The sequence below is a fragment of the Bactrocera dorsalis genome, chromosome 2 (assembly GCF_023373825.1).
Source record: "Bactrocera dorsalis isolate Fly_Bdor chromosome 2, ASM2337382v1, whole genome shotgun sequence".
NCBI classification, from domain to species: domain Eukaryota; kingdom Metazoa; phylum Arthropoda; class Insecta; order Diptera; family Tephritidae; genus Bactrocera; species Bactrocera dorsalis.
In genome coordinates, this window is record NC_064304.1 from 100,589,491 (window position 1) to 100,609,777 (window position 20,287).

General features: G+C 31.4%; 1 protein-coding gene across 16 annotated transcripts in view; it reads right to left on the bottom strand.

The window, feature by feature from the left end:
- The window catches only part of LOC105226062 (protein CREBRF homolog), a 70,911-nt gene that overhangs the window by 23,635 nt on the left and 26,989 nt on the right, over window positions 1–20,287 (bottom strand). The window contains exons 1-2 of one of the 16 annotated variants that reach the window (XM_049449051.1): window positions 15,465–16,055; window positions 10,640–11,252 (exon numbers count right to left, since the gene is read on the bottom strand). The exons of 2 other annotated variants lie outside the window; for them this stretch is intronic. The gene's annotated coding sequence lies outside the window, so the exon portion shown is untranslated. Of the gene's footprint in view, window positions 1–3,670; window positions 3,732–10,639; window positions 11,411–15,090; window positions 16,056–20,287 lie in introns of those variants that run through there. 13 more of the 16 variants (XM_049449050.1, XM_049449048.1, XM_049449049.1 and 10 more) reach the window with 13 other exon arrangements.

Sequence of the window (20,287 nt, forward strand, 5' to 3'; positions counted from 1 at the left end):
TAAGTTTAGACACTTTGGTAATTGACTAACTTAGGTAATGCTAACTTTAGACAATTTGCTAATTGATTAATTGAGATTTGCTAATTTACAAAATTAAGGATATGGTAAGTGTAGACACTTTGGTAATTGACTAACTTAGGTAATGCTAACTTTCGACAATTTGCTAATGAACTAGAATAACTTCGCAATTCGCTAATTCACTAAATTAAGGAGATGTCAGCTTTAGAGAATTTGCTTATTTACTTAATTAACTTTGACTATTTGCTAATGGACTAAATTAAGGATATGCAATGTTTAGACATTTTGCTAATGAACTAAGTTCAGTTTGGCAATATACTAATTGACTAAATTAACTTTGACTATTTGCTAATTGACTAAATTAAGACGTAATGTAGGGAATTGTTTAAAAGTAAATTTTATATAATTGAGCTGTATAGAGCTGAAATTAAATTAATTGAGTTCAAATGAAGTTAATTAACTTAAAGTAAAACAATTTACCTATATTTTCTTTTATTTTTATCGAAGAAGTAATGAGGATAACTATGTAATTGACAACTATTTGAATAACAATTAAGTAAAATTACGCCAACTCCAATAAAGAGACTTAAAATAAATTATATTAGATTAAAAATAATAAAATAAAAATAAAGGATTTAATTTAAGCTTAAAATAATTAGATTAAACTTAATTGAATTAAATTACAAATTAATAATTTATTTTGAAGTAAGACTGAATTGAATAAATATTAATTAAATAAGGGTTGAAAAAATTAAAAATAAAAATAACAATAACTCTAAGTGAACGGGTAGTAATGAAACTTTTCTTAAAATATACAAAACTAAATTTTATTCGATCGCATAAGACTTAATTAGTCGCTTTAAGTTCACAGAATCAAGTTATATATTCATTTTGTTCATAATTTCTAGATCATGTTACTGGAATTTCCGATATTTACTGAAACTCGCTCTAATGTAGTCAATTAATAAATTATACGGTCGCGGACACATGACTAATTAACTAAATTATGGATCAGTTGCTCCATAACATTCAGCACTTTCAAGATCGAAAATTGCGATTTATGAAATTAATTTCAATTTCAAAAGAAGTAACTAAAATAGAATTAAATGAGGTTAGATGGCGAAATTGATATAAAGAATAAAAAAAAATTAATTAAAAATAATATACAAAGCAATGTACTGCTGAATGAGTCGTTTACTCTAGAAAAAATGAGTCTTGACGGAAGAAAACGCAATGAATGAAACGGCACGCGTTATCTCTAGACGCGCTTTGAAGCTCCGCAATCGTGGCGTTGTTTAATACAATATTTAATCAAAAAAATATAAATAATAAAGGCAAAAAGAATTGAACAAAAGGAAGTGACTGCGAAAAGCATTGCAAAAAATATACACAAAAGAAAAATGCAAATTATGCAAAATCAGAAACAAGCGTTTAAAAGAAGCAATCAAACTATGGCTTTTGTTAAATGAAACTTTTTGCATATTCGCTTTGTAACAAAAACGTTCGGATGGGCGGGTAAGAGCTGGTGGCAACGTACGATTGATTTAGATTTTCATTCAATTGATTGTGCGTGCTGTGAAATGAAATCATGAAATATATATTTTTTTTAATATATTAAATATAGCATTCTATATATATCTTGACGGGATGCTGACGCACTGATAAAGTTGCCACATATACATATGTAAAAATGCAAGCGTTCAATAACATTTGTATGTATGCACACATACTCCAGTTGCAACAGGCTCGCGTTTCGCTGATAAACCACATTCCTTTCAACATAACCGTTAAACATTTTTCGAAGAAAATTGTGCATAGCACGAATTTACTTAGAAAAAGTATATATTGCCATTATACATGTATGTACATATATTTAATAAGTGTGACTTCTACGTATTCATATATAATATTTTTCGTATAGTAAATAAGTAAGTTCACTTACTTTTTAATATAATTTAATTTAGTTAAGGTCACTTTATGGAAATTAGCATACTTTTACTTAATTGCCCTTCAAATATTTCAATTAACTGAAATTATTTACAAAGTTGTCAATTAACTCATTTATCTGCATTATTTCATATCGTTAAAAATAGTGGTAGATCGGCTTAAGTTGTCTTTCTATAATTCAATTAACTTCATTTCAACTCAATTAATCTGATTTCAACTGAATTTAACTTAATTATTTACATTTTTTTAAACTGCTTCTTAATTTAGTCAATTAGCAAATAGTCAAAGTTAATTTAGTCAATTAGCAAGAAAATTGCCTAAACATAGCATATCCTTAATTTAGTGAAATAGCAAATAATCAAAGATAATTAAGTCAATTAGCAAGCAAATGGCCTAATTATCTTAATTATCCTTAATTTAGTCTATTAGTAAATAGTCAAAGTTACTTTAGTTTCGTAAAACATAGTTTGCAAATTTTTTACAACATTAAATTTTAAAGCAACCCTGTTTTGTGAACCAAAAATAATAAAAATTAATAACAATAAAAAAATAAAATATAACAAAATAATAAATAAAAAACAATAACAAAAAATAAAATATAACAAATAAAATTATTATTTAATGATACTAATATAAGTTTTTGCTATCAAACAAAAATTACTTTATTACTAGTGTAAAATAGAATTTAAAAACCAGTAAAAAAAATTAAATAAATAAAAATAAATTTAAAAAATTAAGTTGATGATTAATTAATTAATTTTCTTTAAATTTCTTTTTTAATATTTCCATTTCCATTTTAAATAATTTTTTAAATTTTAACTATTAATCTCAGTTACCATTCATTAAAATAACCTCCACGTAAAATACCAAAAACTGGCAAAAAGTGAGAAAGAACAAGAGAAAACACACAAAAAATCATTCAACTGTGAAATGTGATTTTCATATATTGCTGTCGATTCGAAAATGTGAAATGAATTCGCACGAAATATTTACTATTGACATTGTGGAGCCTCCTTTTTTAATATTGCTGCACAAATATTTGTTGTGGCCTTTCTCATTTTTATTGGCTCGACTGCTGGGCAGCTCAGCATTCCAACACAGTTAAATTTGCGTGAAGTAACGAATTTCTGCGCTTAAATCAATATAAATTGTTTTTAATTATCGATTCTATTAGCACAATATATTGCAAATTATACGTATATACAAGCAAATGGATATTTGTATGCTTGCACCGTTGCCAATACCCGACAGTTTTGACAACTTTCGCATAGAAAATAATATAGGGTGCTGGGGAAGTGGTTAAAAGCGATACAGATAACATACAATTCATGTTAAATTATGTATAAATATTGTATAAATTATGTTTATTTGAATCAGGTAGAACAAGATAGATTTCATCGACATAAAAAATTTCTAGAGCTTTCACCGATTCTTCCAAAAGCTTTCACCAAAAGCTTTTATACATTTTTATAATAACATGATGTTTATTTACAACTTATGGCAAATACTAAAGTATTTCATATATAAAAGCTTTAAAAAGCTCAGAGCTTAAACATAATCCTAAAATAATTACAAGTAATTCCAACTGCTTATATTGTTTTCTTCTTCGTAAAACACTAACAATATTCGCAACTCTTTCATATTTTAGTAATCATTTAAACTCTAATATTTCATTTTTTCACATTCAGTTCTCAAAAATACTTACTTTCTTATAAAAATAATTTGGAGAGTCATAATTGCGTTTTGAAGTAAAAATCAGTAATTACCTGCAATGAAAAAGATAATAAAATAAAGCTTAAATAAAAGCCGTTACTTGTATATACTTAAATTCAGATTTTTGAATGCCAAGCTTTCATTAAACCTTTTTGTTTGGATACATATACTACTTTTGAATAAGCTTTATAGAATATAATAAATATTTTTGCTTAAGATGTTGAAAGCTTTCTTTGAAATTTTTAAATTATATAATAAAAAAGCTTTCATTAAAGCTCCAAAATGTTAGTTTGGATTTTATAATTCATGCTTAATAGAATAAATTAATTATTTTCGTTTAAGGCTTGAACGCATTTTTTAAACGTGTTAATTTATATAAAATAAAAGCTTTTATTAAAGCTCCAAAATGATTGTTTGGACGTTTAAGGTCTTAAAAGCTTTCTTAAAATTGTCAAATTATATAATATAACAGCTTTTATTAAAGGTCCAAGACGGTGGTTTGGTTTTTTTAATTCTTCCTTTATAGCATTAATTTAATATTTTCGTTTAAGGTTTGAAAGCTTTCTTTGCTATATAATATAAAAGCTTTCATTAAAGCTCCATAATTTTTGCTTATTTTTGAAGCAGCTTTAGAAAATACATATATGTAAAATTTTTCCTTAAATTTTGAAACTTTCTTGAAAATTGTTAAATTATAAACTATAAAAGATTCCAGCTTTTTGCATGAATTTTCAATTTTTAGCTTCTAAAGATTAGTGTAATAATTCTTTTAAGGCTAAACAAATTGCTTTAAAATTGTTAAATCATATAATTGCTTGGGAGCTTTTGTCCGCGCCTCAGAGCTTTTTCAAGCTTTCGTTAATTGCACTAATAACGCTTACTTTCTTAATCATTTCTCATCAATCAATGGATTTATTGTAGGAACACTTCGGTGAGCAGATAATTTCACGTTTTGTGTCGGACGATTGGCTACCAAAACCGTGTGATATCACCGTTAGACTTTTTTCTGTGGGGATATGTAAAGTGTAAAGTCTATGCAGACAATCCCGCTTCTATTCAGACCTTTGAGCGAAATGAACATAAAATTTGTCTGACTGCCGAATGTGCTTCACAGATTTGTATATAAAACACCAAAATTTACTGTTATTTACATTTGTGTCTGTATGTATGTGAAAAGCTAACAAGCTATAGCCTTGACGTATGTAATTTACTAATGCAATATAACAACAACAACACCTAGTACTTTTAATCTCATCAAATTAACTGTTAATGTAGCACATATTGTCGCATATGTGCGTATGTGTTTCTTCACACATCTTCACATCAGCAATCAGGCTTCAGACATTAAAGTAGAACAGTCTAAAAATATGCTGACATTATCTTATCGATCAACAGACATGTACATATGTATGTAGACTTTTGCTTAGTGCTGTGAGTTGAAGGGATTGTTGATAAGTAACGGTACTGAAAAGTGAAAAAGTGAAATTTTGGGTAAAGGTCAGAGTGAATAATTTAAAGAACAATTTATATGAGAGAATAAAAGTAGTGAATTAAAGTAAATAGGAGATTAGAGTTAGTTGGGGGGATCGCACTAGCCAATGTTTTTGTCTATCTAAGAGTATCATATTTCAAATTAATAAATAAATAACACAAAAGTCATATATAGCTTTTATATTCAATAAGCAAATGCTCCGATTACCTTTTCAATTATAAGCAAAATCATTGCTATTCTTAATTGAAACATCAAAGGTGATTTCACACGAACAAAAATTTAAAAGTGAGTTAATAAAACCACATTTTTTATTTAAACATTTTTAATTCAGTCAAAATCATATAGATTTGTATAAACAGTTTGAAAAACGTGTAGTAAATTGCTCGAAGTCATTGCATTAGGCTGTCATCACCTCTGTTGTCAACATCACACAAATACATGCAAATGAGTAGCACACTAAATTTGCCTATAGATAGCACACACACACACATACATGTACATATGTATAGAGCGGTATTTGCCCAGATTGCTCGGTGTTTTAATTTGAACCTTTTTTTTTATTGCTGAAAACAGTGCACTTCGGTTGAAGGTCGCGGCCGACGCTTGCCAACCGGCAATGACCGATTAAATACACTTGAAATGCAAATGTAAAACAGCAGCGTAGAGCAGAGTGAGTGGCGCTAAAAGTTAGCAAGCCATAAAAATTATTAGCAAAGATGGAATTTGAAGAAAGTAAAGACGAGCGCAAAGTTTGTAACTGATTTGAAAGCAATTTGAAAAAATTAAATAAATTGTTAAAAAAAGCACGCAAGTAAAAACTGGGAGCAATGAACGTGAAATACGTTGTGGAGGGAGAGAGGGAGGGAGAAAGAGCGGGAGAGAGTGAGAGGCGTATATAATATGTTTCGCCTTGGAACACATTTTTGGAGCCTTAAAGATTTGTGACTTTCCAAACATGTTTGCCTACATTTAGGAGCCCATAAATTTTTGGATTTTTTGAAATTATATTTAGCTGAGAGTCAATAAACTAATATTTTATATATGTCAGTATTTGGTTGATAATTTGTACACGTTATCACTTTGTTATTACCATAAATCCTAAATGTAGGCAACCATTTAGAAGAGATTGAAGTAATAATTTCGCTTTTGCTCAAAACAGTTATCAATCAAAAGAATAAATGCAGGCAACAGTAATATATAATTAATTCATAATTTTATTTCTTATTATTGAAAATAAATCCCAAGAACGCCAAATGGCAAAAAAAATTTCTTTTGATGCTACCAAATAAATCGGGTGCTATCGCTGATTCGTTACAATTGTGAGCACATTAGACTGGTGGCCTAGCTTATTACTATTTTCCTAACTCTCTTCATCTTTTGGGCTATGAAAATAATATGTCATCAAAATGCAGGAAATACGGAAATTCTAAACTGCAATGGTGGGCGTGCTACCTCATTATATGCGCCAAAATGTAGGCAAGGCTCTTTGCACATGAAATGCTATATTCATGCTTATTTAATAAAAAAGAGCAAATTATCGCATTGAGGCAATTATAAAGCTGCATGTTATCACCCACCATTCACTAATACAATCTATAACGAATATACTTGTATATACATATGGATACGTACGCCTCGGCTACTATACTCCTAATCTCAACAGCCGCAGCACATGCTCTTAGGCGTGCCACGCGAATGCGATTTACATAATGAATTAGAGAAATATGTTTGCAGAAAGCAACAACAACAACATTCATAAAAAAACAAAAACAAAACATGATGCAATAAACAACGGGAAAGCATCAGCGGTATGCAAACGCAGCCGAAGCGTAAAACAAAATGCTATCAATAATAATAACAACAACAAAGGATACGTCAGCGCAAATCAGCGTGTATAACGATAAATGGGCAGCACACACTTGAGCGACAGCCATCGATGGAGCGCATTGTCAACCAAGTGTGAATGAGTCAAATTTTGTTTTTATTTTATTTCATTAGCTTAATATACATACAAGTATGTAAGTGTCATTGTGAGTAATTATCATAGCGGGTCATTGCTGTCAGAGGAAGAGATGTAAGGATGTACGTAAATAGCACAGCAATGTTTATGGGCCGGGAAGGCGCGATCACTTGCCATATAACGTGTGTAAATGTAAATATTAAATATATACTTTTTTAACCAGTAGGAAAATTTCGACTAAAAAAGACAAGAAAAAAAAGACTGACGTTTTGAAGATATCTTGTCAAATAAAAGAGTTTTCCTTACAAGAACCTGATTTGGATCGGTCAGTTTATATGGCAGGTATATGTTTAAATGATCTGATCTCAAAACTATATTCAGGGATGGTAGCGTTGCCATTGGACAATAACCTGAACAAAATTTCCTATATCTTGTCAAATAAAAAAGTTGACCAGTGAGTTTGTATGGCAGATATACGTTATAATGGTCCGATCTGGACAATATATTCAGGGATTGTAGCATTGCTTTATACAATAGTATATGCCAAATTTAGTGTAGATATCTTGTCAATAAAATTTTGTCCACAAAAGAACTTGATTGGGATCGGTCAGTTTGTATGGCAGTTCATAATTTCAAAATTCGTATTTCTTCAAAATCTATGTTGTCCGCCTCAAAGTAATTCCTCTTGGCCCCAATAAACTTGTACCAACGTTTCTTCCAATCCTTGAAACAGTTTTTAAAATCAATTTCCGATACCCGTTTAATGTTTTCAATAAACTCAGAACGGTTTCCCTGGAGCAGACGTTTGAGTTTGCTGAATAGCCAGAAGTCACATGGAGCTAAATCAGGCGAATACGGCGGTTCCGGCACGATATTGGCGGAAAAGTTGTCGAAAAACTCACGAAGAATTAATACAGTATGCGGTGCATTATCGGGGTGCAAAACCAAGAGTTGTCGGGCCATAATTCCGACCTCTTTTTACGAACAGCTTCGCGCAAAGGACGCCACGCATAACACTCAACTAGAATTCTATGTTGAGTCAACATTAATGATTATTTTAATGTAACTTTTGGCACAGATGTCTCTGAAAGTCATACCAATATAGAAAAATGTATTTCCAAGAAGGGATTTTTGGACGAAATTTAAATTACAAAGTCTTACTATTTTTTGCCTGATCCGATATCGGCAATTCCGACAAATCAGCGGCTTCTTTATATGAACGTGTGAAAAGCTACAGAATAATATCTCACAAACTGATAGACTAGTTCGATTATATACAAACAGACAGACATACTATGCAGATGGACCTGGCTAAATCGACACTGCTCGTCACGCTGCTCATTCATACATAAATTTTCTAGACTCTCCGACATTTCTTATTGTGTGTAACAAACTTCGTTACAAACAAGCATAACACATCAAACACTTCAGCCGCATTAAAAAACCGAAAAATATAAAAATAAAATACCTCAACCCTCACCAATATACAGGTAGCTTTAATAACATTTAAATCCGAGTGGCTTAAAAGAGTTTTAGTGGCTTAGTTTAGAGTTCAAATGTAATTTGCTTAATCACACACAACACTGTAACGTTATAAGCAGACACACGGGCAATAAATCGCCCAAAAGAGCCATTTTCCCTACAATCAAAAGCTTATATTTCTTTCTTTGGCATACAAGCCGCATTGGGGCGTGACTGTAAGGCGCTTTTGACCCTTTTTCGATGCCGCCACTTAGCGAATGAGAAAAGCAGCACTAAAAAAGTAATAAAAACGTCCAATAGGAGCAAACGAAACAAATTAAAAGCAAAATGAAGAATTGCTCATTGACATGCGATGCGGTTGGTGGCGGGGCAGCAGTGAAAGCGATTATTGAAATTAAGTGAAAACTGTAAAAAAAAGCTGGGAACAAATAAACATATAAATATCATAAAGTGACTTTTTATTGTGATTTTTTGGCGCTTTGAACTCTTAGCCATTCTGTCAACTATGAGCTGGCAATGAAAAATTCGATTTCAAAGCTGCAGCGGAATTAATTTAATTATTGAATTACATTTATTAAGCTCTTAAATATTACGGCTTCAATAATATGAAGGAAGATGCGCAATTTTACGCCAACAGTCAGCCTCCACGTTAGAATCTCAGCAGTAACAACAAAAGCTCTCCCACAAACATCAATATGGCACAATATATTTGCATTTTCTTACAAAACGCCCACTAGCAAATGGTCCTATTGCTTTCCCACACAGGTTCAGACATAAATGAAGACGCGTGTGTCCTTTGTCCACCATTTGCCACTCCCTTGAAGAGACCAAGTGACGCGCTTCTAAAAATAACCAAATACTAATCAAACAACCTAAAGTAAGTGTGTATGTAATCCAACACACCCACGTATGTAGTATGGCAGCAAAGAGGAGATGCACAGAAATGATTAGGGCTGAGAAGGAGCACAGGAAATCGAAAGCTCCTACGAAAAAGTAGCTAAAAATAGCCAAACCTCGAAATGGCATAGGGAAGCGAAACACGTAAGCTGAATGCTACAGAAAGCATGAATGGATTTGGATTGCGTTTGAAGGAAGAAATTTTGACAAAAATGTGTGAGTAGTTGTCGGTTTTTGTATGGAAAATATAGGAGTAGCTTATATGAAATAGCATATTCTAACTGTAAACACTTCTGATAACTTTCTATTGAAGTAAATAAATATAACGAGTAGTGATATTTTTCCGTTTCGACTATGATTTATGAATTTTATGAAAAATTTTATAATTTATAAAATTAATAATTAATGTTCTATAATAAATATATAAAAAAAATTATTTTTCATCTAAATATTATCGATAAAATTTTCTTACATATCGATAACTGGGTTGTTACCCAGTGTTATCGATTAAACTCTGATTATTAAAAAATACTGTAAAGTGACTTTCTTTAAAAGTTTGCGATATTTTTTCGTTTATCAATAACATGGTTTTCCAGTTAAATGGGGCATGAAAATTTATTATCGATTTAGCTCTGAAGTAGGCTTAAAAATACTGTAAACCGAAATCAGCCACAAAAAAACGTATTTTTAATAAGAAATGAACTTACAACTGTTTATAATTTGAAATCAGCTACAAATAATTATTGATATTTTTCATATATCGATAACATGATATTGAAACCAAATACGAGATGAATAATTGTTATCGATTTGACTCTGAAATAGGCTTAAAGATACTATGACTCGATTATTTCCTCATATGTCGATCGTATGATTATACAAAAAGGCTTAAAAATAAATTTCAAATCGCAATCAGTCATAAAACACTAATTTTTGCTTTGAAAAGTATCGATAATTTTTGCGTATATCGATAACATTATTTTACAACCAATGTGTGATAAAAAATTGTTATCGATTTGATTCTGAAATAGGCTTAAAAATGCTGCAGCTCGAAATCGGCCGCACATATGACTGTAATTAAAAGACTCTCAGATATTATGGACACCATAAATTCATTCAAAGCCATTTACCTTTTCCCACAAACGCCGTGCAATAAGAATAAAAAACCGCGCTGGTTAGGCTGTTAGGCCTGCTGGCCTTCGCACACCACTTCTTGCCTCGCTGTCCCTGCTGCAAATTTTGTGCTCGAATAACACGGTCGAACTGAATTTTCTGGACCTTTCAAATGGAGTCACGCTAAAATGCGTGCAAAGTTCGCGGGAAACACACAAAATCACTTATCGTTTGCTATTCTACGCTGCTTTGATGCCGGCTAAAGAATTAGATAATAAGGGAGATGGGTAGAAAGGTCGCTTGCTGTGTTGGTGAGTGTGATGAGCTCAAGCCGGTTCACTGCTGCCGGTTTTTCGTTGAATTTTATGTGTTATTGTTGTAGTTTTTATTATTATTTTATGCGCCGTTTATAGTTTCGACTGTTTGTCAAACACTTCCTTGTTTTTCTCTACACTCTTTCACCTCTACTTATGTACTTCTTCATATGAAATGATGTGCTCAACCGAACACTGTTGTTTGGAACTTTTTGTTTTTCTATTTTTTCTTTAGCTTCCTTAGTATCAGCTATTTTTAGACACTTTTTATTTGATTTTAAAGTTTCTTTTTTTTTTAATTTTCTGTTAAAACCTGCTATTAAACACCAAAAAGCGATAAGTAAATTTGATATAATTTGTGCGTTTTGTCTATCAAACGCCATCGAAAGTGTGTCAAGCAGCGTTTAGTTGTTACCACTTCTCTTTTGCTTGAAAATTTCGTTAATCTTTGCTGTTCATTTGCTAGTTTGCCACCTATTGTGTTTGAACTTTTTATTAAAACTACACACACATACAAGCACAGGCATTCCGAAGTGGACAAGACATAAAAAGTGTATCTTATGTGTGTGTGTTTATATGTATGTCTGTAGGTAGCTTTAAGCGAATGTTCCCCTACTAAACCCGAAATCTCGGCGAAACCGATTTTTTTGTTCGCACACTGTACACACACATTCATGCATTCATACATATATGCATATATATACACCGCGATGATATATTTGATTATAAATTTGTGATAATTTGCCTAACGAGCAAAAATTCAACCTCAAATCAAAATGCCTTATCAAAATTTGTATATTCGATTAACGTTTTGGTGCTGCCTCACTTGTCTAATTCGTTTGAAAGCTTTTGTGAGTTTTTTACTTTTATTTTTTGTGACTTAATCGACGGTTTATGAAGGCTGGTATACACACACACACAAAAATGATTTTTCTTAATCTGTTTTTTGTATTTTTTTTGTGGGTTTTGTAGGCTACTTATATTATTTACTTTCGCGGTCTTCTTTTTTTACCACATTTAGCTAGTGCCTTAACAATACATATTTCTTCCAAAGTGTATAAATTAGTACTATGGCTGATTCCATTTTATTGTCCGTAACAGTAGTCAACATAGAGTGCATATAATTTTATTTTTACTTGATTTTTTATATATTTTGTACTTATAACATACAATCAATTTAAATTTAATTTATTTTTAAGATATTTGAATTTATTTTTATTTATTTAGTTGATTTGAGGGCTTATATTCACTACAAATTAAAATAAATGCGTTTTTGAAGATTTTTTTCATGAAACATTTAATAAAATAATAATAGTAATGTATGTTTATAGAATACAATGTATTTTCATACGCAGCGATTATTTTCGAAAAATTGTATATCCCATAGCCGATAGCCGTAGGACCGCAGAAAAAACTCTGAAACTAACTATTTGCCGGATTGACCGCAAATTGCCGGGAATATCTTCAAAAATATGCTTTTTCGAAATATAAGCAAAAAATTTCAATTTTTTTTTAATTCACTAGTAGATATAATCGCTTATTTTATTCTAACTCTTGAACGATTTTAAATTTCTTTTAACATTTTTACTATATATTTATTATTTTTTTATGTTATAATTTTTTTTTAATTTATTAGGATACAAATGAATATAATTAATATGATTTAATTATATATTTCAAATATGCAATTGTAGTCTTTGTGATATATTTCCAACTTTTTAATTTCATTATATATATATGATTACATTACAGGTATAAAATAAATTGCATTACATATTAAATTAACACTCTCTACTCTATGCAAAATTTCTGTTAATAGAGTGCAAATTAAGCGTAAATTTAATTAATTAGCGCCAACCATCCAGAATTTTCGAAACTCCTTTGTGCCACTCTCCACGCACAACACTTCCACTACGGAAAATATGTTAATACTAGCGAGGGAAAGGCTAATTGTTTATGTTATCAAAGTAGAAGTAAACATGGAAAATGCAAAATTGCTTGTGACGTCATTGCCATAGTGAATTGACGATAATAGAAATCTAAATTATGCAGTTCATGTTAATGCTCTCTGCACTTCATAATGACAATTAGCAATTACTTTACTGTTCCAGTTAAAGAAAAAAATAAAAACAAATTCGGTTTAATTTTTTTTTAATTTAATTTTTAAAATAAATTAAAATTATTTAGAATTTTCGACATATTTAGAATTTTTAATTTAATAATTATTAATTTTTTTTTTAATTTTTTAAAATTAAATTATATTTTTTTAAATTCGCTTTTTTAGTTTAATAATTTTTATAGTAAATTAAAATTTTAGAGTTAAAATTATTTAAAATTTTTCATTTAATTTAGTTTTCTTTTTTTTAAGTCGCATTAATTTTTTATTTTAATTTTTTTATTTTAATAATTTTTAAAATAAATTACAATATTTAGAATCAAAGTTTTTAGAACTAATATTATTTAGAATCAATAAATTTTTTAGCATTTTTAGTTTAAAACATTTTTTAATTTAAAAAAAATTATGAAGAAATAAAAAAAATCGTTTTAATATATTTATTAATTCATTTTAACTTTAATAATTTTCAAAATAAATAACAGTTTTTAGAATTAAAATTATTTAGGATTTTCAATTTATTTACAATTTTTAATTTAAAAAATTATTATAAAAAAATTCTTTTTCGTTTTAATTTTTTAAATTCATTTTAATTTTTTTTTAATTCTTTCTAAATATTTTTTTAATTTAAAAATTTTTTAAATAAACTGCAATTTTAGAATTATAATTATTTAGGATTTTTAATCCATTTAGAGTTTTTTAATTTAAAAAACTATTGAAAAATAAATTCCTTTTGTTTTCTTTCTAAATCATTTTGATGTGGTTTAAAAAAAATTAGTTTTAATCTTTTTTATTTTTTTTTTTAATATGTGACCTGGTCTACGGAAAGAGGGCTTAGGTGTCAAAAAATCATTTTCACTTTTTAGTTGATTAGAAAACTAGTTTTCGCACGTTAGCTCCCTTTTCGTAGACCAGGTCACATATATTCGAAATTATGCTAATTTTTACTAACTCATGAATATTTCATTTTGTATTCATGATTATTTAAATACAAAATTTGACACAATTACTCGTATATTAAATTCGAAAATGCGAAATCAATTAGAATTGATTTATTTAAAAAACTTTTTTACTATTATTGTTATTATATTTGTATTATTAGTTATTTTTATAATTTTCAAAAAAAAAATGAAATATACATATTACGTTGGCAATAATAATTAATTTTTGAATTTTGTATTATAATTTTAGCGATTTTTTTCTTAGTTGGAGATTTAACAATTTTTTTTAACTTTCTTGTTTGTATTTATACTATTTATTTTTGAGTTAATATATTTTTTATTCAGCACAGTTTTATTTTTTACTATTATTTTTATTTATATTTCAACACATTTTCATTTTTAAATTTGTTTTGTTTTGTTTTTCTATTTTTTAAATTTTCTTTCAACTCTTCCAGCATCTCTAACTTTACCAAAATGTTTCTCTAACTCAATACACAAAGAAAAATTTAAAAATCTTAAGAATATAATTCTGTCATGTTTGCTCGATTTCCTCTACCTTTTCAGCACTATTTCGCAAATTCTAAAGTGCTTTCAACATTCGCGCGGCCTCGCTAAATGCTGAACTGAGATGCCGATGCCGAGCAGAGCAAATGAATGAATATATGAATGAGCGGCGAAAGACTCGGCCGACTGTCTAATAGACTGATATTGAAATGCATGAATGTCTTGCCCCGTGACCTGCCTGGGCGACCCACCACAAATCGCTTATATTATTTATATACATACAATTATTGCTATATAAAAATACATATGTACATATAGACATATGTATGTATATGTGTATATATTTTGCTATTGTTGTGAAATTATTTCATTTCGCGTGGTTCTTATTGCTCGAGTCATTTGTTCTATAATATATTTTTGATATATACATACATACATATGTAAATATGTAAATGTTTATATTGTACGAGTATATATGTATGTATGTATGTATGTATGTGTGCGTTTTATTTTGCAACTTTTAATATTGTGCTGGTGTTGTTTGTATTGTGGCTTTTTGTAGCAGTAATCAGCATGATTTTCACACACACACTTACACATACATGGAAATATAGATTTTTACATACATACTTATGTCTATGAGCACAGATATTTATTCTGATTATGCCTCACGTTGTGTTTGCACTTGTAATCCGTGCATATTTCACTTAATATTATTTGTTTTTTGTTTTTTTTTTTTTAATCTGTTAAAATTACTTTGATATTTGTTGTTGTTGGCACTGCTGTTATACAATGTTCACTGCACATTATTTTATATTGCCTACTATACACGTTTCAATTTTCTTTGTTTCAATTATTTTGCGATTATTTTTCTAAAAACTTTTTAATCATACACAGTCACACACAAACACAAACGCAAACGTCAAAATTAATAACAAAACTCACTCACAGCTGTTTTTTGTATACATACACAAGCAATATTTATTTATGCATATACATGTTTGTATGTATGTAAGTAGTTGTTATCGTTGTTTTTGCACTTCATCACTTCTGCACTTGCTGACTTGTTCTTTTTGTATTCATATGTAATTTTAATTAAGATCGACTTTTTTCTTCTGCACAAAATCGAACGAAATCAATCGAAATTCCTTCGGAATTCACATACTCGTATATGTATATATATGTATATCTCTTTTGCAATTGAATTTCTAAGTTTTTGTTGTTTTCGCACACACTTTATTGTTAAACAATTAGTTTTATTTATGTATCACACATATACACACACTTGCGTATGGGTGTATACAGTATAAGCTTTTCTTTTGTAATTTGGTGAATTTACGCGCGACCGCGTTTTAACGCGTTCAACTTCGACAAACGTTCTTGACCGATTGATAAAAGACTTTGGTCGCACCACTCCAACTGGCCCGAGTTCGCTTTGGTGGCGGCGGCGGCTCCCACACTCGCGCTCACACGAGCACAAACACTCTACGCTCTCGCAGTGGGGCACACTCACCCTCGCTTTTACGCTCATTTTTCGTGTGCTCCACATATGAGCTTGTAGGGATCTACTTTGCTCAAATCGACTGGCTGATTTGAAATTATACAGTATCTGAGCATAAAAATAGTTCAGGTTCTTCGTTTAATGTGAAGAAGGCGCCCACACAACCAATGGAGGGATCAAGCGCATGGCGATTTGTCTGCACTTGGAATGTAAAACTGACGTGACCGCGCAAAGAATAGAGGTAACTGGCGAAGAAACTTCACTTCTACTGGGTACCAGGCCACTGGCCACAAGGCATCGAGGGCAATGAAATAGTGGACGATATTGCCAAGAATGATGTGCGACTAACATCCGAAAACGTGATCAACATTGGGAAACTTATGCATTTTCAATAAGACGATCTCGACAGAAGCATGGTAAAGAAGATCAAAACAGAACGAGCTATCTGGGTGCAAAACGGCAAAAGTCATTTGCAAAACGATAGATCGGAAGTACACAAAATTCCTATTGCCACGCGATAGAAGAGACTGTAGGAACATGATGGGAATACTAAGTGGTCACTAGCTGGTGGCAACACACGCCCGCAGGATGAGGCTGACAGATCGAGAAGACTGCAGGAAATGTCTAGAGCAGAGCATCAGAGAAACAATGGAGCATCTCATCTGTACTTGTCCCGCATTGGCAAGACTATGTTGTAAGCATCTGGGGTTCCCACGGTATGATACACTGGAGGATGTTTCGACAGACAGTGAAACCGCAGGGTCTGTTGAAATCCACATCAAGCGCAGTTATCCCAAACGATGACTGCTCCTCTTGAACTTAGCAACTGAACTCCATCTGGTATCGCAAAGGACCAAACTGGTATATGCGTGGCTTATTGGCCTACCAGATTAACCTAACCTAACCAAACCTAATAAAATTAAAACACTAAAGTTCCCATTATTAACATACACATACACATACATACTTCCTTGTCCGTATACTGTATTTACCACTCGCCACTCACCGGAAACACTCTTATTATAAAATTAAAAGCTATATCAACGACTGCTTATGACAGCTCTCATCATTCAGTTATTTGTGTTCCACTGTTTTTCGCCCATTCTCCTTTAACCATATTTCGCTCCCTTCTGTGTCACACTAACACATATGCTTGCCATTATTTGATCAACATACGATTTGTTCGTGTGGCTATATAGCAGCTGCCGTGCCTATCTTCACTCTTCGCTTGTTTACACATTCGTCTTTGTCTCTTTTATTTTGCTTTACACATTTATTTGCTCGTCTTTGTTTTTGTTTTAATATATTTTTCGCAAATGCCTTTCAAATCGGCTCCGTTGGTGCTCAGCTGTTTGCTTTGTTGTGCGCGTGCTCGTACATTTGGCTCCCGATCACGACCGCCCCCTTACGACTGCTAAATGTTATACACACACACATTCACACACACAGTGGCATTCTTTGCGGCTTCTCTTTGCACTCACCAGTAGTTCTTTATTTCCTTTGTTCGGCAGCGTAAAGTTTTTTAGTCAGCTTTCTTGCAAGCGTACAACAACAAAAACCCGCGAGCAAGTATCTCACAGTTACACAAATACGAGTGTATACGAATGTAGTTGCTCATTTTTGCTCGTTTGTTTTCCTATGATATTTCGCATCTTATTTTCTGTTTTTCACCACAATTCTACACAGCTAATACTGGTCGACGGCTCGTTTCCCATCGGTGTTCTCAAAATTGGCTCGTATTTTATTTATAATGATTATTTTATTCATATTCGCTTTCTTTGGAATGGAATTTGGAATTTCTTATTTTAAATTTCTTTTTCTTACTTTTCCTTTCCACGAAGACATAAACACTCATCCGTTTGCACTATAACTTTTGCCCCCAAAGGTTTTCTTTGTTCTCCTATCGGTTGTTGTGAAAAAGTTGACGTTAACCACGAGGAAAGGCACTGTGGGTCTGACAGCTAGAAAAACTAAACTTTGAGCTCGTACTTTTCTTTGGAAAAACTTTAAAGTAGTTCTATCTAGGTCCACATTTTCCAGTTATGTGCTTTATATTTGGTAGTCGAAAAAGACTTTTCGTATAAAAGATGTCGTTGCAGTCGTATATCTCAAGTTCTACCAATCACATTGTGTCATACCACACAGTATTGGAAAGGTGAGACTTTAAGCTTCATTCAAAAAATTAAATTCGGGGAAGTTGGAAAAAAATTACAGCATTTAAAAAATGAGTGAAAATAATGAATAAGTACGCTATATTTTGAAATTTTTGTATAAAAAAGGGAAGAATCCAAGCCCCGAATAAAATTTGTGAACTTTACGAAGACGATCAATTCGTGTAGCACAACAATGGTTCGCTCGCTTTCGTTCTGGAAATTTCGTTGTGAATGATGCACCCCGCTCTGGTCGACGTATCGTTGGAAAAGTTGATGAAATTATGGAAAAGATCGGCCAGGACCGTCACATAAGCAGTCATGACATCGCTAAGGTACTTAATATTCATCATCAAATGTTTTTGAACCATTTAAAAAAGGCTGGCTACAAAAAGAAGCTCGATGTTTGGGTACTACTTGAATTGTCTGTGAAAAATTTAATGGAGCGAACTTACATCTGCGATGCTTTGTTGAAATGAAATGAAATTCAACCATTTCTGAAGCGAAAGTGAATCAAATACGACAATGTGCGAAAAAGATCATGGTCTAAGCATGGTGACGGTCAACAAATGGTCGCAAAGCCAGGATTGACGCCTCGAAAGGTTATGCCGAGTGTTTGGTGAGATTGGAAAGGAATTATCCACTATGAACAGCTCCAGCCTGGTCGAAGGAGTGATTCTACATTTTAATGTCAATAACTGATGAGATTGAAGCAATCAATCGAAGAAAATCGGCCAGAATTGATCAACAGAAAGGCCTTCGTCTTCCATCAGGACAATGCTAGACCACACACATCTTTGATGACTCGGCAAAAACTGGGAGAGCTTGGCTGGGAAGTTTTGATGCATCGACCATACAGCCCTGACTTTATACCATTGGACTACAATTTGTTTCGGTCAATGCAGAACTCTCTTAAAGGAGTAGAGATGGCTTTAAGGGAAGCCTGTGAAAATTATTTGTCGCAGTTTTTCGCCGAGAAACCAGAAGAGTATTAAACTGATCGAATAATGTCTCAAGCGGAGAAATGGCAAAAAGTGGTTGACCAAAATGGCACATATTTGGTTCATTAAAGTTCATTCTCTTCTTCTTTACTTAAAGTTGGCTGCAAGAGAAGTCTGTAAAAGTTACTCGTCGCAGCTTTTCGCCGAGAAACCGGAAAAGTTTTACACTGCTGGAATATTGTCTCTAGCGGAAAAATGGCAAGAAATGGTTGAACAAAATGGTACATATTTGGTTCATTAAAGTTCATTATAAATACAAAAAAATAAGTTGAAGTTTGTTTAGAAATGCGAAAAGACTTTTTCGACTACCCAATAACTCCACATATCCAAATGTATTTTTTTACCGAAATTTTTTTCTTTGATTGTAAGCATTCAGTGTCACTGTGCAACTGCTACACCACCTCCGCTTGCTGGTGGGTGTCTTTGTAGCTTGTAATTCGAAAATTCTTGCTAGTTTGGTCATTCACTTCTTTTTGGGGGTGGAAATTTTAAATTGTGCATACATACATAGTATATAGGCGTATGTTTTCTATATGTATATGTATTTATGAGAAATATGTGGTACATATGTATGTATGCAATATATGAGTTTTGTAGAATTTATATCATATTTTTATATAAGTATATATAATTTCAAATAATGCATATTGTTGTGAAATCCGTCTCTATGTACATATATACATATGTAAACATACATATGTTAGTCTATGAAACAATATTTACAAAATTTTCAATGTTTCCTTTTCGCTTATTTGTTTTGTTGGCAATTCACTTGTTTTGCTTTCCACCGATTTCTCGCCACTTTTTGCCATATTGAAGTGGTAAATTCTATCTATTTCAATGTGTGTGTGTGTTTAAGACTTTAGCTTTTACATACATTCCATCATTATCAAGTACAGTCGATACGTACAACAAAGCAATTTCAATTTGACGTTTCTACATCTACCTAACACTCGTATTTACATATTAATTTATTTTTGCTTAGTTTCTGTTTTGCTGACGACTTTTGTGATTTGTTTTCATACTTTTGCTTTCGAATACATGCATAGCATGTACATATGTATGCATGTATGTATGTGTGTTATATAGTATCGTTCCGTAGTGTTTCCCACACTTTGCCAGACTTTTGCTTATGTTTTGA